We start from the raw sequence: 7,172 nt of genomic DNA, 5'->3' as shown, positions 1-7,172 counted from the left end.
CTATGTTTCACGTACACGAAAATCGGTAGACACATGTAACACACCAAGACCTACAAAAAAGGCTCTTGGAGCAAAATTCTAAACCCAACAGGAAGTCAGATATTTTTTATTTTATGAGCAAATTTTGTGTCATTTTTGCCATTTCCATGCGTTGTATTTTAACGAACTCCTCCTAGAGATTTATTCAGATCAACACCAAATTTGGTATGTCTGATCTAAAGGCCTTTGCGATGTTAAATTTCGATGATTCGCCATGAAAAATGAAGTTGCTATAACTCAGACATTAAATGTCCAATCTGCCCCAAACTTCACATGGTTGATAAGACTCTGGACCTGAACAGATTGACATGCCCATATTCAGTTATAGTCCTAGCGCCACCTATTGGCAACAGGAAGTGTCATATTTTACACTGCAATGAACTACTCCTAGAATTTTTATGGCATCAATGTCTTTTTTGTGGTCAGTGTAATCTAAAGGCCTATGCGATGTTAAGTTGTGAAGATCTTGAGTTTTCGTTAAAAGGTGTGTCCATGGCGCCGTGACGAAGTTCGATGTCTCGCCATGGGAATAAAAGATGTTATAACTCAGGCATAAAATGTCCAATCTTCCCCAAACTTCACATGTGTGATAAGAGTCCTGGCCAGAACACATCTGAAGGTCAATATTCCATCGGGTGTGGCAAAATGGCTCGATAGCGCCACCTATGCACTTTCAACAGAGTGCGCCTCGAGCTATGTTTCACGTACATCTACAAAAATCGGTACACACATGTAACACACCAATACCTACAAAAAAGTATCTTGGTAGGAAATCAGATTCCCAACAGGAAGTCAGTTATTTAGAATTTTCTCTGCAAAATAGGCGTTGTTTTTGCCATTTTCAGGGGTTGTACTTTAACGAACTCCTCTCAGAGATTTATTCAGATCAACACCAAACTTGGTCAGTTAAATCTAAAGGCCTTTGCGATGTTAAATTGCGAAGATCTTGAGGTTTCGTTAAAGGGCGTGTCCATGGTGGCCTGACAAATTTTGATGTTTCACCATGAAAAAGGAAGTTGCTATAACTCAGACATACAATGTCCAATCTGCCCCAATCTTCACATGTTGGATAAGACTCTTGACCTGAATAGATCTACATGCCAATATTCAGTTATAGTCATAGCACCACCTAATGGCAACAGGAAGTGACATATTTTACACTGCGACAAACTTCTCCTAGAAATTTTATGACTTCAATGTCTTTTTTGTGGTCAGTCTAATCTAAAGACCGGTGTGATGTTTAGTTGTGAAGATCTTGAGTTTCTGTTAAAAGGCGTATCCATGGCGCCGTGACGATTTCAATGTCTCGCCATGGGAATAAAAGATGTTATAACTCAGGCATAAAATGTCCGATCTTGCCCAAACTTCACATGTGTGATAAGGGTCCTGGCCTGAACAGATCTGAAGGCCAATATTCCATTGGGTGTGGCAAAATGGCTCGATAGCGCCACCTATACACTTTCAACGGAGTGCATATACACATTCAACGGAGTGCGCCTCGAGCTATGTTTCACGTATATGTGCAAAAATCGGTACACACATGTTACACATCAACAGTGTTGGGCAAGCTACTTGGAAAATGTAGTGAGCTAAGCTACCAGTTACTCTACAGTAAATGAAGCTTCACTACACTGAAGCTACCGCCTGGGAAATGTAGCAAGCTAAGCTACATCAACAGTAGCTTGCTACATCTAAGCTACTTTTAAAATTAAATATGTATGTTGAACACGTTTTATTACAAGTCAATGCTATCTCAGTGCTCCAAACTGCCAGTCAAACAGATAGGCAGGTGTAATTGTTTAGTTTAATAGTTTTTTGTGTTCCTTATCAATTTGGCAACAAAAACAATCAAAATACATGTAATTAACAATGTGCGCACAAGTAAGTGTATGCACCTGTTGCATGGGCATGCTTAATATATTGTAGGACTTTGCAGAACAAAATGCAAGACCTCCAAACAGTACAAAAAAATGGCCAGGCTGGGCCTTATGAAACAAAAATATATTGCAGTATATTGGAAAATATCATGTAATATATTAGGCATATATTCTTATATATTTATATTTATTTTTTCCAATATATTGCAATATATTGAAAGCGGCAATCATTTGTATATTTTGTAATATATTATATAATATATGTGTCATCAATATATTATTAAATGTAGTTAAATATATAAAATATTAGAAATAAAAAGGGAAAATAATATATTACAATATATCACAATATATTTTAAGAAATATATTGGTAAACATATTTTCCTTTCGTAAGGGCGGACCCTGATCATTTTTACAAGCAGCATCTGAAAACATATTTTCTCTCTGTTATCTCGGTCAGTGCCATGTACTTGTCGAGGTACGGCCACGGCGGCTCACTCCTCGGGATTAACTGTTCTCCGACCTCATCCTATGCCATCATTTCATCAAATAATTTTTTGCCTGACTGGCCAAGGAGTGGTACCATCTGGAGCAGAAGGTGGCGGTAATGCATCATAAAGATGGTTGGTTGCTATCCACCGTGAACACGAACAAGATGAAGTAGCGCCGTCGCGTCACTACTGATCCAGGATCAGCGATCTTAGCAGTTGTATTTCCCGATTTGAGTTTGAGCTTCAGAAATGCTTGCGAAAATGTAGCTTGTGTGGAAGCTACCGCGCTACTTGGTAAAAAAAAAAAGAGCTTCGCTACTGAAAAGCTATTTGATTCAGAAAGTAGCGAAGCTACGACCAAGCTACTGAGAAATGTATTTAAACTAGTAGCTTCGCTACTTGTAGCGATGCTACTGCCCAACACTGCACATCAATACCTACGAAAAAGTATTTTGGTACGAAATCCGAATCTAAACAGGAAGTCTGTTATTTAGAATTTTCTCTGCAAAATTTGTGTTGTTTTTGCCATTTTCAGCGGCTGTACTTTAACAAACTCCTCCTAGAGATTTATTCAGATCAACACCAAACTTGGTCAGTGTAATCTAAAGGCCTTTGTGATGTTAAATTGCGAAGATCTTGAGGTTTCATTAAAGGGCGTGTCCATGGCGGCCTGCCAAATTTTGATGTTTCGCCATGAAAAAGAAAGTTGCTGTAACTCAGACATACGATGTTCAATCTGCCCCAAACTTCACATGTTACATAAGACTTCTGCCCTTAACAGATCTACATGCCCATATTCAGTTATAGTCATAGTGCCACCTGCTGGCAACAGGAAGTGACATGTTTTATGTTGCGACAAACTACTCCTAGAAATTTTTGGCCATTAATGTATTCTTTGTGGTCAGTCTAATCTAAAGGCCGGTGCAATGTTAAATTGCGGAGATCTTGAGTTTTTGTTAAAGGGCGTGTCCATGGCACCATGACAAAATTTGATGTCTCGCCACAGCAAGAGAAGTTGTTGTAACTCAGGCATTATTTGTTTGATCTTCCCCAAATTCACATGTTGAGATAAGAGTCCTGCCCTGAACACATCTGAAGGACAGTGTACCATTATAATGATTGTGCCACCTGCTGGCAACAAGAAGATTGGCACATATATGGAATAAACTTTGATATATTCCACTTATATTTATGAGTTTAAATGCATATTTCTCACCGTTCACCTTTTACTAAATCCATTCGCTGGCGGTGAGCCCGGGTGCGAGGGCCCGTTCATCGCTGCTTGCAGCTTTAATTAGGGCCCGAGCACTGCAGTGCGAGGACCCTATTGGAATTGCTCCGTTTATTATTAGGGCTCAAGCCTGGAGGGCGAGAGCCCTATTGTTTTCCTTAGGATTATTTTTTTTTTCTTTATTCTTCTAATTTTTTTCCAAGGTTTCGGGGGCTTTTGGGGTCCTTAACATGCTCAAAAACTCTTGAAAATTGGCACACTCCTTGGAACCTGTGGCCATTAGGGCCGGGCAGAGTCTAATACACGGGCGTGGCACAGGGGCTCTACAGCGCCCCCTGTAGTACTGAGGGCCATATATCATGCATACTTGCACGTATACATATGAAACTTGGTACATATATACAACTCATCAAACCAAACAACTTTCACACTGCATGCCATAAGCTCCGCCCAACAAGAAGTTGGCTATTTAGGGTTTTATGAAAAACACATGCTCTGGAATTTGATATACTCCTCTGAGGAACTCCACCCGTTCACCACAAAACTCAGTGAACACGATCTCAAGACATTGGGGATGCTAAATTGTGAAGAGATTTTTGATATCTCGAACGGTTTGCCCGTGGCGAGGCGTTGAATTTATGGCGAGAAATGAGAAACAGGAAATGTCTAATAACATCCACATACATTTCCTGAATTTGATCAAACTTAATTGGTTTGTTCATTGTATGATACCGATCATATATATGTGACTATTAGTAATCAAAGTTATAGCGCCACCAACTGGCAGCAGGAAGTGAATCATTTTCAAAACGCTTTGAATTCAGCATCTTATTTTTACTTGATTTGCTTCAAACTTCATCAGAATAATGACAAAACACGGCCGAAGAAAATCTGTTGTGGGGATATTTATATCTAATATAGTGTTGCCATGGCAACGTGTCAAACTTGAATGTTCTGTTCTGGTGATTTTGATTTAATTTTGAATTAATGCATACTCCTCACATGGGAAGTACACTATACACACAAAACTTTGTCTACATGAAGAAAAAACATTGAGTAACTTAAATTGCGAATTAATTTTGGATAGCTTGAACGGTTTTGTCGTGGTGATTTTTTGAAATAACAGTAAAAAGTGAAACATTAATCGTCTTGTATTTTTAAATTGCAGCTTCCAAACCTTTAAAAAACATTTTTGATTTAGAAAACCAGTGATTCTGAGGAAATATGCATAGTTTCATGACTTTACAGCATTGTATGATTAAAAGAAAATTCAAAAACTGTCAGACATCTGATCTCACTCTGTCACTCTGTGCTGACTATGTGTGTGTCTGTGTGTGTGTTTGTGTGAGTGTGAGTGGGGGAGGGGTGTGAGCTGAGTGGCAGACAGACAGATAGAGAGAGAGAGAGAGAGAGAGAGAGAGAGAGACTTAAACATCTCTTTAATCACCAGAAAAAAACTGTATTTTAAATTGCTATTTTTTTTGTTGTTGTTGCTAATTGTGCTGTTTTCATTACAGCTTAAGACATCTCTTAGGCCTTATCCTTTTCTGACAGTTTCAGGGATTTAAAAAAAATTCTAAAAATACTTGTGCTGCAATAATAATTTCAAACTCATTTGACACTGACCTCTGAAACCCTGTGACATTACATTTATTTGAATTTACATAATCTCATGGATGTAACAGTAAACCTGTTCAGCTCAGAGATGAAGACTAAGCTGTGATGCAAGCTATTTAACTATTTCACAAATGCTTATAGGTTAATGAAATCATAACAAAACACTTTTAAATTATTTAAGGATTTGGTAACACTTTAAAATAATGTCTCAATTGTTAACATTAGTAAATGCATTGGTAACACTTCATAATAGCTGCACTCCTTAGCTAAGCATTAGTAAATAGTCAGTTCATGCTTTATATAGACTTCTCCCAAAATTAATATTTTAGTAAGCATTTTATAAATGCAGCTATAATTAAATTGTTCATGGTTTATATGCAGATTTATTTTGAGGAGATTAAAGGCTGTAATCTTCCTAAAATTAAAAAAAAATAATAATAAATAAATAAACACAGAACTCAGAAATATTTATTTCAAGATGCAATAAAAGAAAACTGTACACTTGAATTTATGTATATATATATATATATATATATATATATATATATATATATATATATATATATATATATATATATATATATATATACAATTGCATAAGTTTATATTTATTTATTTTTTATCAAGTGTACAGCTAATAATAATAATAGTAATAATAATAATAATACTAATAATGCATTTTATTTAGTTTTAGCTACAGACACCAAACTTGGTACATAAATTGTTCTTATCAAGACGGACAACTTTCTAATTCACAGTCATAAGCTACAACCAACAGGAAGTCCGCTATTTTGATTTAAATATGGATTTTTGGGAAAATTATTTTGTGAATTACACACCAAACTTTGTCTACATGTTGCAAAAACATTGAGGAACTTAAATTGCGAATGGATTTTGGTTAGCTTGAACAGTTTTGTCGTGGTGATTTTTTTAAATGACAGTGAAAAGGGAATCATTAATTGGCTTGTATTTTTAAATTGCAGCTTCCAAACATTTCAAAGCATTTTTTTCATACAGAGATCAAACCATTCTGAGGAAATATGCATAGTTTCATGACTTTAAAACACTGTATGGACAACAGAAAATTAAAAAACTGTCAGACTTCTTAACTGACATGATCTCACTCTGGCCACTCTGTCTGTGTGAGGGAAGGTAGGGGGAGAGGGAGAGGGAGGGGGAGTGTGAGGGGGTTGGTGAGTGACTGACTGAATTTTTGGTGACTGACAGTGTGTGTGAATTGTAGGGAGGGGAGGGGCTATCTAGCAGAGAGAGAGGCAGAGAGAGAGAGATACCTTATCATCTCTTTAATCATCAGGGGGGAAAAATCTGTATTTTAAATGTTTATTGTTTTTGTTATTGCTAATGGTGGTGTTTTTTCCCCCTTTAATTACAGCCTAAGAAATATCTTATGCCTTATACTTTTCTGACAGTTTTATGGATTTAAAAACATCCTAAGAATCCCTATTTGTGCTGCAAATAATAATTTCAAACTCATTTGATACTGACCTGTGACATCCTGTGACATGACATGACATTTATCTGAATTTAAGAGTTATGCATCTACATCCGTCTGCATGGACTCTTGTTTGTAAGTGTTCTAAACTTGCTTACTCCTATTATCAATGGCAATGGCATTGGAAAGCCAGTACATTTTATATATATATATATATATATATATATATATATATATATATATAGCATTTGTTTATATTTCATTTTTGTAAATAATTTATAAATGATAAAAAGATCCTTAAAAAAGTATGAAAATACAATGATTGAACATTATAGATGTGCTCAAGAACAAAACATTTATAGCTGTATTTATTAAATACTTAATAATCCCTATGAAAGGAGTGCTATTATGCTGTTTCACACTTTCAACTTTAGTTAGTCTGTAATGTTGTTGTTTCAGCATAA

The sequence above is a fragment of the Carassius auratus genome, unplaced genomic scaffold (genome assembly GCF_003368295.1).
Source record: "Carassius auratus strain Wakin unplaced genomic scaffold, ASM336829v1 scaf_tig00016635, whole genome shotgun sequence".
NCBI lineage: Eukaryota > Metazoa > Chordata > Actinopteri > Cypriniformes > Cyprinidae > Carassius > Carassius auratus.
The sequence above is the reverse complement of the archived record's forward strand: the minus strand, read 5'-3'. Positions refer to the sequence as shown.